This window comes from Aethalodelphis obliquidens, unplaced genomic scaffold, assembly GCF_003676395.1.
Source record: "Aethalodelphis obliquidens isolate GAN/ISIS:26980383/991018 unplaced genomic scaffold, ASM367639v1 scaffold57, whole genome shotgun sequence".
Classification (NCBI taxonomy): domain Eukaryota; kingdom Metazoa; phylum Chordata; class Mammalia; order Artiodactyla; family Delphinidae; genus Aethalodelphis; species Aethalodelphis obliquidens.
Window position 1 is genome coordinate 4160685 of NW_020838001.1, and position 20155 is coordinate 4180839.

At 40.1% G+C, this 20155-nt stretch overlaps 1 long non-coding RNA gene across 1 annotated transcript in view; it reads left to right on the forward strand.

The window, feature by feature from the left end:
• LOC113609527 (uncharacterized) overlaps nucleotides 1-20155 on the forward strand; it is a 94689-nt gene that overhangs the window by 39777 nt on the left and 34757 nt on the right. The window lies entirely within an intron of this gene.

The window sequence follows — 20155 nt, forward strand, 5'->3', positions numbered from 1 at the left end:
CGGCATGTGGGATCTTCCCGGACCGGGGCACGAACCCATGTCCCCTGCATCAGCAGGCGGACTCTCAACCACTGCGCCACCAGGGAAGCCCACCAATATTGTATTCTTGTTCTCCTGTGGTTTCTTCCCCCACCATCCCATATCCTTGTCCATATGGAATACATCCTTGATGTAAGGAATGAGGCAGGGATCTGGCCTGGATCTGGCATTTCTGGGTTCTGCTTGTCCAGCATGTCTTCTCTCTCCTTCTGGCAAGCACCCCTCTTTCCTGTGGGGCACCCTCTCATTGAGTCTAAAGTGGCCCATCCACCACCCATCCTTGACCCGTGTCTGACCAATCAGATGACTCCATCCCTCTGGCCACAGTGATTCGTTCAGAAAAGGGCACGTCTTGTAGGTTGGACCAATCAGAATTCTTCCCTAGGACTTTTTTCTACCATAAAGGTTAGGAAAGAACCAGGTTTTTTAGGCTTTAGTTGTTAAGGTACTATGTGAGTTTGGCTATTGGTGGCCACCATGCCCACCTTAGAGAGAGCTTATTGGAGAAATAGAGACAAAGATGGAGACCTGTTGATATTATTGGGCACCTAGATCCAGCTCTCCTACCCATTGGACTTTTGAGGTACATTGGACTTTTGAGGTACTTGAATGTATTTAAAAAATACATTCCTTTTTTAAAATTTTTAATTAATTAATTTATTTATTTATAATACATTCCTTTTTTAAAACTTAGTTTCAGTTGAGTTTCTGTCTCTTGCAAACAAAAGAATCCTGATGGATACATGACCTTATTTTTTACATCAAATGCTAAGCCAGGGATCATCTATTGCTTTGTCTGCCCAGAACAGACAAAGCAATAGATGATTTTGTCTCTCCCTCCCTCCCCCTGCAAACTCCCCATTTATACTGGGAAATCTTTTTCTTCTGTTCCAGCTTTGTGGTTTAAACAGAAGCTGTCATTGTATAGGCCCACCTTCCCAGTCACCTTTGATTGGCCCAGGAATGGCTTCTGATTCAAGCCTAGTCTATCTTCCTTTCTTTAATTTTTTTTTTCCCCCAAAGAGTTAGGAGATGAGATGCAATCCATTAAAATAATAGATAACTTTCTGGGAGATCAGGAGTATATTCACATTCATATTGTTTAACATCCAAAAGATATTAAAGACTATAGAGTAAAAATTTCTACCAGAAACTCATAAAAATCAACAAGAAAACTATAGTAACGCTAATAGGAAAAAATATAAGAAGATATGAACAGGCACTTTACAGAAGAAGACATGTGAAAGGCTGATAAGTATATGAAGAGATACTTAAACTCATTAGAAATCATAGACTACAATTTAGAACAATAACAGCTATCACTTTATACCTACTGGACTGGCAAAATTTTAAAAGGTGGTTATTCCGCAATGAAGACCTGGCGCTGCCTAAATAAATAAATAAATATTTAAAAATAAATAAATAAAATGTGGTTATTGCCAAGCATTGGAAGGATGTGAGGATATACACACCTTTGTGCCTGCTTATAGCTCAGACTGGAACAGGCACTCCTTAGTGAAATGAAATATATGCTCTACTGCCCAGAAATCCCACTCCTGGGTGTATGTCCCAAGCAGTGGCTACATGGGCCTGTAGGGGATGCATATAGGTATGTTCATCACGCCATCGTTTGGGGGAACATGGAGTTGAAGGCAGCCTGGGTGTCCATGGTGGTCACTAAGACTGTCCACAAATATTCCAGCTTTCTCTTTCCACAGCCACGTGGTGGGAGTGAACTTCCCTGCCATGTAAGGTAGGGGGGACCATGTGAAGTACTTTTGCCATCAGAATGTGGGCAGGAGGGATGTGTGTCACTTGCAGTTGGAAATCAAGAGTCAGCGCGTGCTTTGCTACATTCTTTTATCTACAGTGGACATGCAGCGTCTATGAGAAATAAGCCTTAGTGATTTTTTAAACCATTATACAGACATACCTCAGATGCTGCAGTTTTGGTTCCAAGCCGTGGCAATATAGCAAGTCACATGAATTTTTTTCGTTTCCCAGAGCATATGAAAGTATGTTTATAAGTATGCAATATCATTGTAGTCTATTAAGTGTGCAATATCATTATGTTTAAAAAAAACAATATATGTACCTTAATTTTAAAATACCTTATTGCTAAAAAATGCTAATATCATCTGACAAGGCAGGATTGCCACAAACCTTCAATTTGTTTAAAAAAAAAGCAGTATCTGCAAAGTGCAATAAAGCAAAATGTAATAAAACAAGGTATGTCTGTAATCTGGGGAGTATTTGTTACTGCAGTGTAACCTACTCTGTCTGACTGATACAGAGGCCACAAGTAGACATTGGAAACCATGGAGGAGGCACATACACAGCATTGTGGATAGATATTAAAAACAGTGCTGGATGACTATTCACAATAGCCAAGACATGGAAACAACCTAAATGTCCATCAACAGATGAATGGATAAAGAAGATGTGGTATATATATATATATATATATATATATACACACACACACACACAATGGAATACTACTCAGCCATTAAAAAGAACGAAATAATGCCATTTGCAGCAACATGGATGGACCTAGAGATTATCATGCTAAATGAAGTAAGTCAGAAAGAGAAAGACAAATACCATATGATATCACTTATATGTGGAATCTAAAATATGACACAAAGGAACCTACCTACGAAACAGAAACAGACTCACAGACATAGAGAACAGACTTGTGGTTGCCAAGGGGGAGGGATGGGTTGGGAGTTTGAGATTAGCAGATGCAAACTATTATATATAGAATGGATAAACAACAAGGTCCTACTGTATAGCACAGGGAACTGTATGTAATATCCTGAGATAAAGCATAATGGAAAAGAATATGAAAGAGAATATCTATCTATCTATCTATCTATCTACCTATCTATCTATATATATAACTGGATCACTTTGGTATACAGCAGAAATTCACACAACATTGTAAATCAACTGTACTTCAATAAAATGAATCTTAAAAATTGCTGGATGGGAAAAAATACTGAAGGAGGTCTATACCATCACACCATTTATATCAATTAAAAATAATGTACCCCATGTTGCTGAGTGGGGTCAGAAGCAAGAATGATTGTCACATCCTTATATCAATATGTCAAAGGCAGGGACTTCCCTGGTGGTCCAATGGTTAAGAATCTGCCTTCCAATGCAGGGGATGCGAGTTCGATCCCTGGTCAGGGAACTAAGATCCCACATGCTGAGGGGCAACTAAGCCCGTGTGCCACAACTACTGAGCCTGTGCACCACAACTAAAGAGAAGCCTGCGCTGCAGCTACTGAGCCCACACACCACTAGACAGCCCGTGCGCTCTGGAGCCCACGTGTCACAACTAGAGAGAAGCCCATATGCCACATCGAAGATCCCGCACGCTGCAACGAAAGACACTGTGTGCTGCAACTAAGACCCAACGCAGCCATAAATAAATAAATAAATATTTTAAAAAACATGTCAAGGGCAGTTGTGGATACAGAATTCAGAGAGGGCAGTTCTGAAAAGCTCTTGCTGCAAAAATATTTGATAAACTATTCTTGGTTTGATGTGGTGAAAGTTCTGTTGAAGATTCCTGGAGATAAATATGAAAAATGGAATTTAAATATTGTAACTGCTGCTTCTCAGCAGAGCAACCAACTTGCTTCTCTGATGAACAAAATTGAATGACTGAAGGGAATGATACTTGATATTTTGTAATAACCTACAAGGGAGAAGAATCTGAAAATTTATATATATATATATATATATATATATACACACACATGTATAACTGAATCACTTTTCAGTACATCTGATACTAACACAACACTGTGTATTAACTATACTTCAAAAAAATCCTAAAAATTAAAAATCTGTCCAAATCTGTTTTTAAAAATTGAATGCCTGAAGGTAGGCAAGCAGAGCTCACTGGGATTATTGGAAACTGGTGCACAGTATACTGTAATCCCCGAAGGAGGATAAAAGAGCAATAAGAGAGGGTTGAAAGTAAAATTTGAAGGTCTAATGAGTGGTGGGTGAAGTCTGGTATGTGTCTGTGTTTAGTTTGGTGGTTAATCTGAATCCAAATTTGTTGGTGCTGGTTGATCATCTAATTATTTAGGGACTAATGAGATACCATAAAAGTACCCAGCACAGTAACTCACACATATTTAATCTTAAATACATCATTTCGCTTGTTGTTGGCATACATTTTTTCACTTATTCTTGGAGTTATCACATTTGTCAAATCCAAAGTTATAAACTCACTGGACAAATACAAATACTGATTAAATGCATGTGATCTCTTCAAAATATTGAAATCATATCTGTATGTTAAGAAGAAACATGTTCAGGGCTTCCCTGGTGGTGCAGTAGTTGAGAATCCACCTGCCAGTGCAGGAGACATAGGTTCGATCCCTGGTCCGGGAAGATCCCGCATGCCACGGAGCATCTAAGCCCGTGTGCCACAACTACTGAGCCCACATGCCACAACTACTGAAGCCTGTGCGCCTAGAGCCCGTGCTCCACAACAAGAGACGCCACCAGAATGAGAAGCCCACAAACCGCAACAAAGAGTAGCCCCCGATCACTGCAACCAGAGAAAAGCCCGCGTGCAGCAACGAAGACCCAACGCATCCAGAAGCAATAAATAAATAAAATAAAATAATAAAATAAATTTTTTAAGAAAAAAAAGAAACGTGTTCAATATTAAATTCACATGCAAATTCAAAATAGGTAATGACATCTGATATGTCTTTTTCTGTGATTGTACTGTTTTAATATATAAACTTGTTTTAATTTTTTAAAAATGTGCCCCAGGGACTTCCTGGCAGTCCAGTGGTTAAGACTCTGCGCGTCCACTGCAGGGGGTGTAGGTTGGATCCCTGGTTGGGGAACTGAGATCCCACATTGCTGTGCGGTGCAGCCAAAAAAAAAAAAGAAAAGAATAGGTAAAAATGTGCCCGGAACAATCTACACATTTTCCCAAGGACACATACACACAAAAGGATACACATCAAACATACTGGAATTGCTGTCAATGGTGGGAAGGGAATTGCAGCTAAAAGGGAATAAGTAGATCGATAAAACAAGAGGCACCTTGCACAGACTAGTGATGGCCTGGCTGCAACCTGGGGACCATCGTTAACTCTTTTCCTGAGGTCCAGTAAGGGGAAAAAGATTCTCGCCTTGTACCTCCTCCCTAGAGGCATCCAATAATACCTGTTTACCACGTATCCTGCCGGGGTGGGTTAAACATATGCAAACAAATATATGTGCTTCCCCCAACACCACACACGCATGCAGCCTTTTTATACAAACGGAAGCACGCCAAAGGGTACACTGCTTGGCCCGTTGCTTGTTTCTCAGTCCATTTTTGATGGTGAAGTTGGAAGAGCTGGGGCATGGGACAGGGTTGTCACTATATGAGAAAAAAAAACCCTGGGAGAATAAATCCATGATGCAGATATCCACCCTTGATCTTTCTAGAGTGTTATGAATCTCCATTCAACCCCCCTTTTGCTTAAGCTATTTCACATTGAGTTTCTGTTACATGTAACCAAATGAATCTTGATCAATACAATCAAATGCCACTTGGATCATATATTAGATTTCCATACTCTTGGGCCTCTTTTCTGGATTTCCCGTTTCGTTCCAATGCTCTGTTTATAACATATTTATAATATTTAGAATGTGTTTTATAGCTTTTGTTCCAATGCTCTGTTTATAACATGTTTATAATATTTAGAATGTGTTTTATAGCTAGTCAAGCAAGTCTGTCCACAACCTCCATTTTCAGAATTTCATCTGCTTTTCTTTTATATGATTCATTCTCCCAGATGAACTATAGCGTAATTTTGCAGCTTTCAAAAAATCAGGGGAGGGAATTCCCTGGTTGCCCAGTGGTTAGGACTCTGCCCTTCCACTGCAGGGGGCATGGGTTCGATCCCTGGTTGGGGAACTAAGATCCCACAAGCTGTCTGGTGCGGCCAAAAAAATAAAAAATAAAAATAAAAAACCGGTACTCTGAGGTTGCATTACGTTTAGAGGTTGGTTTAGAGAGAATTGTCGTCTTTAAAGGTGGAGTCCTCCTAGCCAAGGAGAGATTTTTTTTTCATTTATTCTAATTTTCCTTTCTGTATTTCAGTAAACTTTGTTTGTTTGGGTTTTTTTACTTTATTTATTTTTGGCTGCGTTGGGTCTTCATTGCTGCACGCAGGCTTTCTCTAGTTGCGGTGAGCCGGGGCTACTCTTCGTTGCGGTGCGTGGGCTTCTCATTGCGGTGGCTTCTCTTGTTGTGGAGCACGGGCTGTAGGTGTGTGGGCTTCAGTAGTTGTGGCTCACAGGCTCAGTAGTTGAGGCTTGGCGGCTCCAGAGGGCAGGCTCAGTAGTTGTGGCACACAGGCTTAGTTGCTCTGTGGCATGTGGGATCTTCCCGGACCAGGGCTCGAACCTTTGTCCCCTTCCTTGGCAGGCGGATTCTTAGCCACTGCGCCACCAGGGAAGTTCCAACTTAGTCTTTATCTAATAAAATCCTGCACTTGTTACGTTTATTCTTAAGTAGTTTATAATTTTTCTTGCTGTTGTGACTGGTGTCTTTTTCTAGTTTTACTTTGTAAGAGGTTTTTGTTAGTATATATGCTGTAGGCTCGGAGTGTATTTATTCTGTACCTAGTCCATCGAGTGGGTTTAGGGTGGGTCTAATTGTTGCAAGAAATGGAGACTCCCTCAAAGTAATCAAAGTGTGTGTGTGTGTGTGTGTGTGTGTGTGTCGGGCGTCGGGGAAATTGAGTGGTGGCCGAGGGGAATCCAGGTAAGGAGTGAGGCCGACCACAGAGGCACGGGACCTGGGAGGCGGGTGAGAACCAGGAAGCTGCTTGCTCGCCCTTCCTGCTGGAGGTCCTCTGCTCTCTCCTCACGGCTCCTCTGCTTACCTGCCTATCAGCTCCGTTCTACTAGCTCGGCCATCTGGCTCCTCCAACGGGCTCCTGGTTACGATTTCAGCTCCACAGTGGTCCAGCTGCCCCTACCTGGGTCCCCTGTAATGCTTGCTCTGCAGCATCTATCAGCCGGTGGCTGCTTCAGTGTGGTTCCTTCCTCACAGCCCTGAGGGAAGAAATCTGATGGCATCACCTCCCCTTTCTGTGCCCGCAGGTGCCCTGCGTCTCCACCTGTTCCTCCCTCCTTCAGTCCCCTGTAGCTGGGAGAATGGGACCATTTGGACTTTTTAAATCACACACAGACACACACAGACACGCTTATGGAGCTTTTGGCCGTCAGCAGTGTTGAAAACAACACACTTGCTTTTTTCAAGGCGCGGAGGGGGCAGAGCAGGCAAAGCTTCCCACAGCCGACGGAGAGCTCCGCCGGTTCCAGAGAGGGTGGAGAGGCGAGGTTAAGAGCAGGGATTCTGGGGACCTCCCTGGCCCAGTTGTTAGGACTGGGAGCTTCCTCTGCAGGGGGCACAGGTTCGATCCCTGGTCGGGGAACTAAGATCCTGCACACCGTGCAGTGGGGCCAGAAATAAAAGAGCAGGGATTCTGGAACCAGAGTGGGATGGGAGCTCCAGGAGCCTCATAACCTCAGCCAGGCCACACCTCCCTGTGCCTGTTTCATTCTCCATAGATGGTGGCATTAAAACATAATGTAATGTAGTATAATGTAATTTAGTTCACGTAATTTAATGTGTGATATTATGCCCCATCATACACATGTAATTATGATATAAAATATATAGATATGTAGCAATGTAACATGTCAATAGATATTAATCTATATCATAAAATATTGTGGTATAATAAATTATATATAACTGGTAATATATCACCTTATACATGTGTAATTATAATGTGAAAAGTTATATCAGTATGTAGTAATATAAAAAATAACCATTACTAATAATCTGTAATAAAATAAAATTTATAATGTACAATATAAATTATATATAATTTAATATGTAATAATATCTAATATGTAAAATTCACCTATAGGTGTGATTATAATGTAAACTATATTATATAAGTATACCTAGTAATATATTGTTAATAATCTAAGTATCTTATGACACAAATAGGATTTAAAGCCTCTTACAATTGTTAAAAGTATTGAAGTATTTTGACAAGGCCTAGCCCATAATCAGCACTCAGTTAGTATAAAATTTTATGGTTATAGTTGTATAGTTTATGAGTAGCAAAGTACTAAACAGTGCCTGGCCCGTGGTGACTACTCCATTGATGCTAGCTTTTACTGGTATATAGTAGGTGAGTATTAAATCAGTGCCCAGTGCTCGTGTTAATTTTATATTATACTGCACTTAGTAAGTTTTCTTTGAGATTTTCTTAAGTTATACAATCATGTCATCCACACATAATGACAATATTACTTTCTACCTTCTTGTGCTTTTAATTCCAATTATTATTATTATTTTGTCTAATTGTACTAGAAGTGCAACCTTTCAGAGCAAAATTAAATAACAGTGATGAGAGTAGATTGTTTTGTTGTTCCCGGCTTCAAGAATGTTAAGAGTATTGCTAGCTGTTGGATCCATTCTCACAAACAATGATATTAAGGAAGTGTCCTTTTATTACTAGTCTTCCAAAGCCTTAAAAAACAAACAAACAAACAAGCAAGCAAACAAAGCAACCAGGAAGGGACCCAATGCTCTCAAATGCCTTTTCAGTCCCCAACGAGCTACTGAAGGTATCTTCTCTTTTGACCTGTTAAGTGGGAATCATATTGACCAATTTTGTGATACTCATCTTTGCATTCTGTCCCTAAACCCATCTTGCTCTGGTCTGAATCCTGTTTGCTATGATTCAGTTCATCTCTCACTTTGTAAAATACATCAAGCACCAGGGTCAGGAGGCAAAGGATCCGTATCATTTTGGGGAAGAACCGAGTGAGCCAGAACCAAGCCCAACATGACAACGTTCCTCTAAATCCTGTCAACTGGTGGAACGAGCTTTGACAAACCCAAAGCAAAATCTGTCATAATTGCTTATTTTGAGGACAAGGGCAGAGACTAGCTCTCAAGACTCATTTGAATTTAAACTCTTACAGTGAAGGTTAGAGTTTCAGAAGACACACTAAGTTGTACCTGGAAAAGCTCTTGATCAGATGTGAGTATGAGTTAATTGTATGTCTGAATTTAAAACTACTAACTGAAAAAACAAAAAGTGACATCAGTTAAATTTTTATTTGCGGTACATAGGTGTAAAACAAATCCTTTTTTTTTTTTTTTTTTTTTGCGGTACGCGGGCCTCTCACTGTCGTGGCCTCTCCCGTTGCGGAGCACAGGCTCCGGACGCGCAGGCTCAGCGGCCATGGCTCACGGGCCCAGCCAATCCGTGGCATGTGGGATCTTCCCAGACCGGGGCACGACCCCGTGTCCCCTGCAACGGCAGGCGGGCTCTCAACCACTGTGCCACCAGGGAAGCCCAACAAATCCTTTTTTACAGAGAAAGAAATAGAAGACAGTTTTACTTTGTTTCGGTTTTTTTGTTTGTTTAATTTTATTGGAGTATAGTTGATTTACAATGTTGTGTTAGTTGCAAGTGTACAGCAAAGTGATTCCGTTAGACATATATTCATTCTTTTTCAGATTCTTTACCCATATAGGTTATTGCAGAATATTGAGTAGAGTTCCCTGTGCTATACAGTAGGTCCTTGTTAGTTGTCTATTTTATATATAATAGTGTGTGTGTATGTTAATCCCAAGCTCCTAATTTACGTCTCCCCACCCACCCGCCGCCCACGTTTCCCCTTTGGTAAACACAGGTAAGACAGTTTTACTTTGAGCACACGACAGGTTTCATCGAGGATTGAACCTTCATTGATTGAACTTGTTGCAGGCACACAGCAGGGACCTCATGGTGTCTCAGCTACTATTACTACTCAATAGAAGTAAAAGCCTTAAGACAGATGATAAGCTACTATTATGACTTCAATTAATTGCTGAAACTGTTATAAGAATATTTGAACCTCTATATGGTGATAATGGAAATGTTTATAGTTGTGGATAGAAGCAGTTATGGAACTCTTTGTGGGGTAATTTGTCAACTGATTGTACAATGAGCTACAATTTTATGGGTAAAGGTTGAATGCTTTGCTAGCATGTGCTGTCGCTTGAATTTAACCTGGCTTACCTGCTGATTTTTAGATTTTCCAGTTACTAATTAAGGAAAGGCCGCTTCGCTTTTGTGAAATGTATTCATTTCTTCCTTTGATTCTGGTTCCTAGAGACAAATAAGAATGATTCTAGCTGTTTCCGTGACAATAATTCTGTTTTTCTGAGAAGGCTAGAAAATTTGAATTTTTCCTTAAAACCAGTCTGATTTCTCCCTCACCTTTTTACCGTTTTTTTCTTTAGGATCCCCTGTTTTTCTGACCTACAGCTTTTTAGTGGCCATTCTATTTGCGATCTGATACTAAAAGAGGTTTTGGTTTGAAATTAAGAGAAAAAACGTAGCGTCAAATCACACGAATGAAACTACATAAAGGGTTCATCAAACCTAAGGAATCTAAGACATTACAGTCTTGAGAGCCATCAGAAAAATGTTGTCATTGTGGACTCTGCCACCAGAGGCTACTTGATAATTGGGAAAGAAAGAAAGAGGGAGAAATATTGAATAACTAAAGATTTACGAAATGCAATGGGATTTAAAATGGGTCTTCAGATGTTTGCTAAACACTAATACATCATAAAACCCCAAGAACATAATTTAGAATGCCCCCGCTGATCAGTTACTACGGTATCCCCAGTTTGCCAATCTATAAAATTCTAAAGCAAATGCCAGATGATCAGGGAATAAATGATGAGCATACACAAAAGCATTCTTAACCTTTGCTTCGGGGGCTGTTCAGTAATCCCAACCCTCTGTGTGGTTTTCCATTCCTCAAAGACCTTGTTCCCTGAAACCCAACTCAATAGAGACTGTCTTTCCTTCGAGGTACCCCGACCTTGGGGAACAGGGTCACAGTACATTTTTTCGTTAGCTATTTCTCTCCTCTTGGAAAAAGAGCAGAACCAATTCTTGTTACTGGTCCACGGATCCTCATTTCTAGCAGCTGATCTCAATTATTCTCAGACCTGAACTTCATCTCTGAAGCAGCAAAGTGGAGGAACAGTATTGGTAGGTGGGGTCAGGGGGGTCCTACACTCACCTTCCTATTATTGGAGGAGCCATATTGATGAGCTCGTCGATTTCAAGAGAAAATGGATGCAAACGCCCTCCTGTCTCTCCAGGGGTTTCATCCCCAAACTCATGACTTCGTGCCAGGTGCTCTTCTGGGCACTGTGGTGAGGCCATTGATTCCAGATTCTGATATGTGATTCTCTCCATCTTTCACTCTCTTCCTAACCCCAACCCCAAGTCCGACCTCCTCTCGGCCAGAATCTCAGCTCTTCGTGTGTATTTCTGTAGAACCTCACTTAGGAAAGGAAGGAATCTGGGATGCAAGGCCATAGTAAGTCCCCAAAGACCCTCATTACAAAAGCGCATTTGTGTCTCAAAATGTGTGCTTGAAAGACATGGAAGGCACTCAGCCTTCCTTGGGGGTGTGCCCAGCGGCTCGAGCTCCTTCCTCAGACCCTCACACTCTTCTTACCCTTCAGGTCTCGGTTCCAGTGTCACCTCCTCCAAGAAGCCTTCCCCGACCACATCTTTCTAAGCAACTCCACCAGTGCATCACATCCTGTCACTTTACATAGACCTTGTGACCCTCTGGCTCACCTCGATTATTAGGTTACCATTACTGTCTCACTCTCTAGAATGACAGAGCTTTCCCTCTGTTCACTCCTGTCACTCTGGAGCCCAGCACAGCGTTTGGGGGATAGTAAGTGTTCAATAAACATCTGCTGAGTGGATAAAATAGTCTGTGCTGTGACAAAGAGAGAAAGTTACTCTCAACAGATTTATGCAGAGAAACTACCAGAACAGCATGGCGATAAAAAACGAACCCAGGAATTTATATGAGCAATGCCCCTGCCCCGGTCCCATTGAGCCCTGTGTCAACGAAATCCCCATTTTGGAAATGCACTTTGCCTCTCGGTAGAGAAGTACTCCATGGGAACAGGGGCCAGTCTGCCTGGTCGCCATCAGCAGGTCCCGCACTGGTCTACTGGAGGCATTGGGCGAATCAGTGATGGGGAAAGCGTTTCCTAGATGGCGGATTGTCTATCATTCAGCAACATCCCTGAGTTTATTTCCAATATGACAATTTTGGGCGTTTTTTTTTGAAGCAAGAGTCTTGGGTCAGAGTTTAAAATTGCAGGCTCTCGAGTCCCATTATCTGGATTTGAATCCCAGCTCTGCCACTTACGGCCGTGTGATCGTAGACCAAGCAAGTTGTTCAGCTTTCTACTCCTTGAGTTCCTGTAAAACACAGATAATAGTAGCCCCTCGAGTTATTCCTTGTAAAGCACTAAACCAGGTCAAGCAGGTAGTAGGCACTCAACATTATAGCTCTTCCTTTTGTCATTAATTTACTTTGGCACGTCTCTCGTGGACCACTGATGTGATTACATCTAGTTCTTTTTTTAAAAGGATATTTATTTATTTATATATTTGGCTGTATCGGGTTTTAGTTGTGGCATCCGATCTTTCCTTGTGGCGTGGGCTTAGTTGTCCCACGGGCGTGTGGGATCTTAGCTCCCGGACCAGGGATTGAACCTGTATCCCCTGCATTGGAAGGCAGATTCTTAACCACTGGACCACCAGGAAAGTCCCTACATGTAATTCTTGTTCATCATTCTTTGCAGTGGACACTCGTAACACTGGAAGTTTTTAAAAATTTAATCTTGAGAATTAGGATTTTTTTTTCCTTGTTCTAAAATTTCTGTTACAAAATTAGCATATTCAAAATTAGATGGGTGTCATGTACAGCATGGTGACTATACTTAATAAGACAGTATTGTCTATTTGAAAGTTGCTGAGAGAGCAGATCTTAAAAGTTCTCATCGCAAGAAAAAAAATTTTGTAACTGTGGCAATGGATGTTAACTTATTGTGGTAATCATTTTGTAGTATATACATGAATCAAATCATTATGTTGTACACCTAAAGCGAATACAATGTTATATGTCAATTACATCTCAATTAAAAAAATTAGGATAGTATAATGAACCCCCATGGACTCATCCTCCAGGTTCAACCAGTATCAACTCACAGCCAATCTTGTTTCGCCTCTGCCGCCTCTCAATGTTGTCCTGGAACTGGCTTGCTCTGCCTGCCAAGACCTGATTTTCTTCCCAATTCCATGTTCAGTGACACACTGCTGGGAGTTTGCAACCAACTGTGATGGGAGTATTTACATCATGGAAATTGGCAAATACTACAAATCAAGCCTTCCTTCTCTCTGCCACCTTCGGGCAGGAGAGCCTGTTGTTAAGGAATTACCAGAGCCTGTTGTTAAGGAATTACCACTGCTCCCACTCCCACCCCACTGGATTCTTTTGGAACCTCATATTACTTTGTTTCAGTGGGTACACCTAAAATACTAGAATTCCGTAAAAATTATCACTATAATTCCCCTGCCACGTACTAAAAAATTGACACCAATTTTTAAAATATTGTCAAATACCCATTGTTCAGATTTTCCTGACAATTTCATTTTTTAATTTTTTTCATAATTTTAAAAAGTAGTTGGTTTGTTCAAATAAGAATTCCAAATAGGTCTATACTATGGGATGCAATCAGCAAAATCTAAACTATGGAAAACTGTAGAGGACAATAACCGTTTTCCTTCAACAGCTAAATTGTAAAATGTAAAAGAAAAAAGAGAGGGAGAAACCTACAAATTAAACAAGATTTAAGAGTCATATAGGGGCTTCCCTGGTGGCGCAGTGGTTAAGAATCCGCCTGCCAATGCAGGGGACACAGGTTCGAGCCCTGGTCCGGGAAGATCCCGCATGCCACGGAGCAGCTGAGCCCGTGCACCACAACTACTGATCCTGCGCTCTAGAGCCTGAGAGCCACAACTACTGAAGCCTGTGTACCTGGAGCCCGTGCTTCACAACAGGAGAAGCCACCGCAGTGAGAAGCCGCCCACCACAACAAAGAGTAGCCCCCGCTCACCGCAATTAAAGAAAGCCCACACGCAGCAATAAAGACCCAACACAGCCAAAAATAAATAAATAAATATTTTTTTAAAAAAAGAGTCATATAAACCAACTACAAGGGACTTCCCTGGTGGTCCAGTGGCTAGGATTCTGTGCTCCCAATGCAGGGGGCCCAGGTTCGATCCTTGGTCAGGGAACTAGATCCCACATGCCGCAACTAAGATGCAGTGCAGCCAAATTTAATTAATTTTTAAAAAAACAACACAAATACGACATGTGGGCCATATCCAAGCAGTAGTTTTCTACGCTTTCTCCTAAAAACTTTATTGTTCTACCTTTCACATGCTGATTTCCCCCATCTTTATTGAGGTATAATCGACAACGGAAAATGTATATATTTAAGTAGTACAGGTTGATGTTTTGATATATCACCACATTACCCTCATGAACATATCCATCGCTTCACATAGATAGCATTTTCTTTTTCTTTTTTTTTCTTTGTAGTGAGAACACTTAAGATCTACTCTCCTAGCAAATTTCAAGCATACAACACAGTATTAACAAAAGTCACATTGTGTACATCAGATCCCCAGAACTTATTCATTTGCGTAACTGAAACTTTACCTCCTGAACAATATCCCCTCCCCCTCCCCCCCGGCCCCCCATCACCCCAGCCCCTGGTAACCACTGTCCTAACTCTCCACTTCTATGAGTTTGACTCTGTTAGATTCCACATATAAGGGACATCACACAATACTTGTCTTTCTGTGTCTGGCTTATTTCACTTAGCATAATGTCATCCAGGTTCATTCATATTATTGTAAACGACAGGATTTACTCCTTTTTTTAAGGCTGAATAATATTCCATTGTATATACAGTATTTTCTTTATGCCTCTGTCCATAGACAGATTTAGGCAGTTTGCATATCTTGGCATTTGTGACTGACGCTGCAATGAACAGGAGAGGAGGGATGCTTGAGATGCTGATTGCATTTCCTTTGGCAGATACCCAGAAGTAGGATTGCTGGATCATATGGTATCTCTATATTTAATTTTTTGAAGAACCTCCATACTGTTTTCCATAATGGCTGCACTAACTTACATCCCACCAATAATGTACAAGGGTTCCCTATTCTCCACATCCTCACCAACACTTATATTTTGCCTTTTTGATAATAGCCATTATAACAGGTGTGAGGCAATATCTCATTGTAGTTTTGATTTGCATTTCCCTGATGATTAATGGTAGAGTGCCTTTTTATATACCTGTTGGCCATTTGTATGTCTTCTTTTGAGAAATATCTATTCATGTCCTTTGCCTATTTTATCATCAGGTTTTTTACATTTTTTGCTCTTGAGTTGTGTGAGTTCCTTACATATTTTGGATATTAACCCCTTATCAGATACATGGTTTGCACAGATATTCTTCTATTCCATACATTGCCTTTTCACTCTGTTGTTTGTTTCCGTTACTGTGCTGAAGCTTTTTGGTTTAATGCAATCCTACTTGTCTATTTTTACCTTTGTTGCCTGTGCTTTCAGTGTCATATCCAAAAAATCATCACCCAGACCAATGTCCAAAAGCTTTTTTCCTATGTTTTCTTATTTTAGTTTTATGACTTCAGGTCTTTATTTAATCCTTTTTTTTTTTTTTTTTTTGTGGTACGTGGGCCTCTCACTGTTGTGGCCTCTCCCGTTGTGGAGCACAGGCTCCGGATGCGCAGACTCAGCAGCCATGGCTCACGGGCCTAGCCGCTCCGCGGCATGTGGGATCTTCCCGGACCGGGGCACGAACCCGTATCCCCTGCATCGGCAGGCGGACTCTCAACCACTGTGCCACCAGAGAAGCCCAATTTAATCCATTTTGAGTTTATTTTTTTCTTTTTTTTTAGCCATTCTTTAAAAATTGAAGTATAGGGGGCTTCCCTGGTGACTCAGTGGTTAAGAAGCCACCTGCCATAGCAGGGGACACAGGTTTGAGCCCTGGTCTGGGAAGATCCCACATGCTGCGGAGCAGCTAAGCCCGTGCACCACAACTACTGAGCCTGTGCTCTAGAGCCCACGAGCCACAACTACTGGAGCCTGTGTGCATAGAGCCAGTGCTCCGCAGCAAGAGAAGCCACCACATGAGAAGTCCACACACCACAACAAAGAGTAGCCCCCGCTCGCCGCAACTAGAGAAAGCCCACGCACAGCAACGGAGACCCAATGCAGCCAAAAATAAATAAAATAAATTCATTTTTTTAATATTTTAGTTAATTTGCAATGTGTTAGTTTCAGGTGTACAGTGAAGTGATTCATTCTTCTGCTTGTGCATATCCAGTTTTCCGTATACCATTTAATCAAGAGACTATCCTTTCCTCATTGGTAATCTTGTCAATAGTTGACCATAGGTGTATGGATTTATTTGTGGGCTCTCTATTCTGTTCCATTTTTCCTTATGTCCATTTTTATGCCAGTACCATACTGTTTTGATTACTGTAGCTTTGTAATGTATTTTTAAATAAGAACGTGTGTTGCCCCCAGCTTTGTTGTTCTTGTTCAAGATTGTTTTGGCTATTTGGTATCTTTTGTTGTTCCATGCTAATTTTAGGATTTTTTTTTCTATTTCTGTAAACAGTGCCTTTGGGATTTTGATAGAGATTGCATGGAATCTATCGATCATTTTGGGTAGAATAGACATTTTAACAATATTCTTCCAATCCATGAACATAGGATGTCTTTCCATTCTCCTATGTTTTCTTTAATTTCCTTCATCAGTGTTTTATCATTTTTAGTGTACCAGTCTTTCACCTCTTTGGTTAAGTTTATTTCTAAGTATTTTATTATTTTTCTTGCTTTTGTGATGGAACTGTTTTCTCAACTTCCTTTTAGGATAATTTGTTTTCTGTATACAATTGTGACTCATTTTTGTAGATTTTTTTTATCCTGCAACTTTACTGAATTCATTTACTAATTCTAACAGGTTTTTTGGTTGTTGTTGAGTCTTGAGAGTTTTCTACATATATGATCATGTCATCTGCAAAGAGAACTAATTTTACTACTTCCTTTCCAATTTAGATGCCTTTTATTTCTTTTTCTTGTCTAATTGCTCTAGCTGCAACTTCTAGTACTATGCTGAACAACAGATGAGAGTGGGCATGTTTGCTTTGTACTGAATCTTAGAGGAAAAGCTTTCAGTTTTTCCCCATTGATTATTGTGTTAGAAGTAGGCTTTTCATATGTGGCCTTATTGTGTTAAGTTTCTTCTACACTGATTTTGTTGAGAGTTTTTATCACGAATGGATGTTAAACTTTGTCAAATGTTTTTCTGCATTGATTGAGATGATCATGTGATTTTAACCCTTCATTCTGTTAATATGGTGTATCACATTGATTGATTTGCACATGTAGAACTATCTTTGCATCCCAGGGATAAATCCCACTGGTTCATGGTATATGAACTTTTTAATGTGTTATTAAATTTGGTTTGTTAGTATTTTATTGAGGATTTTTGCATCTGTGTTCATCAGGGATATTGGCCTGTGGCTTTCTTTTCTTATCTTTGTCTGGCTTTGGTATTAGGGTGATGCCTACCTCATAAAATGAGTTTGGAAGCACTCCCTCTTCTATTATTTTGGAAGAGTTTAAGAAGAATTGGTATAAATTCTTCTATGAATGTTTGGTAAAAGTTACCCATTATGATCTTTTTTATTTATGAGGCATCTGTCATAATGGCTCTTCTTTCATTTCTAATTTGTAAAATTTGAGTCTTCTTTTTTTCTGCCAGCCTAGCTAAGGGTTTGTTGGTTTTGTTTATATTTTCATAAAACCAACTCCTGTTTTTTTTCCTATTGATTTTCCTGTTCTCTATTTGATTTACTTCTGCGCTAATCTTTATTATCTCTTTCCTTTCACTAGCTTTCGGTTTAGTTTGTTCTTCTTTTTCTAGTTTTTTGAGATGTAAAGTTATATTGTTTATTTGAGGTCTTTCCTCTTTTTTAATGTAGGAGTTTATCACTGTAAACATCCCTCTTAGTGCTGCTTTTGCTGCATCCCATAAGTTTTGGCATGTTATAGTTTCAATTTTGTTTATCTCAAAAAACTTTTTTTTTTTTTTTGCATTACGCGGGCCTCTCACTGTTGTGGCCTCTCCCATTGCGGAGCACAGGCTCCGGACGCGCAGGCTCAGTGGCCATGGCTCACGGGCCCAGCCGCTCCATGGCATGTGGGATCTTCCCGAACCGGGGCACGAACCCGTGTCCCCTGCATCGGCAGGCGGACTCTCAACCACTGCGCCACCAGGGAAGCCCTCAAAAAACTTTTTTAAAATAAATTTATTTATTTATTTTTGGCTGAGTTTGGGTCTTTGTTGCTGCGTGCGGGCTTTCTCTAGTTGCAGCAAGTGGGGGCTACTCTTCGTTGTGGTGTGCGGGTTTCTCATTGCGGTGGCTTCTCTTGTTGCGGAGCATGGACTCTAAGCGTGTGGGCTTCAGTAGTTGTGGCTTGCGGGCTCTAGAGCGCAGGCTCGGTAGTTGTGGCGCACGGGCTTAGTTGCTCCACAGAATGTGGGATCTTCCCGGACCAGGGCTCGAACCTGTGTCCCCTGCATTGGCAGGTGGATTCTTAACCACTGTGCCACCAGGGAAGCCCTCAAAATACTTTTAAAATTTCCTTCTTTAAAAATTTCCTCTTTGACCTAATAATCGTTCAAAAATGTGTTATTTACTTTCCACATGTTTGTGAATTTTCTCATTTTCTTAGTGTTTTGATTTCTAGTTTCATTCCATGTTAGATGGGAAAGATACTTGGAATGATTTTGATCTTCTTAAATTTGTTAAGATTTGTTTTGTGACCTAATACATGATTTATCCTAGAGAATATTTCATGTGCATTTGAGGATAAGGTTTATTCAGTAGTATATATCTGTTAGGTCTTTGTGTCTATGTGGTCTATTGTGTTGTTCAAGTCAGCTGTTGGATAGAACATCCAGAAAGAAAATCAGTTATTAAAAGGCTATGGATTTTCGTACGTTGATCTTATAAACCTATTCTTTTCTAAATTCTCATTTTTTAGTAACTGTTTTTCTGTGAATTTTTTTGGGGGGGACTTATGGTATTTAATTATATCATTTGCAATAAAGAATAGTTTTACTTCTTTCTTTCCGACTCTCAGACCTCTGATTGCTTTCTTTTGTCTAATTGAATTGGCTTATATTTTCGATAAAATGATAAATATAGAATGGCAATGTGAGGCATCCTTGTCTTTTTTGATTCTTGTTCCTGACATTGGTGGAGAAGCTTTTAGATATTCCTCATTAAGTAAAATGTTGTGTTCTGTAGAAAAATATATTTTATATATGTATCATACATATATAATTTATATATATAACATTTATATAATATATGCTACATAGACTTATATTAAGGGAGCATCCATTAATCACTATTTTATTGGATTTTAAAAAATATAAATGGGTGTTAAATTTGGCAAATCTTACTATGTTGCCAATATTGAACCAGGTTTGAATTCACAGAATAACTCTTACCTAGATGTGATGTTTCATTTTTTTAAACTAATATTGGATTCTGCTTGCTTATATTTTAAGATTTTATGATTGATATTCATAAATGAGATTGGTCTGTAATTTTATTTTTGGATGCAATGTTTGGCATGTTTCAGAGTCAGTGTTATACTTCATAAAAATACTTTTGAAAGTTTCCTTTCATTATATGCTGGAATAATTTTAAGTAGTATTGGAATTATTTGACCTTTAAAGGTTTAGCAGAATTCTCCTATAGAATTACCTGGGTCTGGTGACTTTTTCCTTTTCCTCATTATAAAAAAAAATTTTTCCCTCCTCCCCTCCATCCTAAAATTTTTTTTCAGTATATATACTGAAAAAAATAATCAAATCATAGGTGTACAGTTCAGCGGATTTTCTCAAATAGAGTATATTTGTTTAATCAGCATTTAGAGCAAGAAGCAGACCCTGGTGCCCCATAAGCCTCCTTCATGTTTCCTTCCACTCACTAGCTTCCCACAACAAGAGCCGGAAGCCCTTTTGTCATGGTGCTCTCTAGGCTCTGTATTT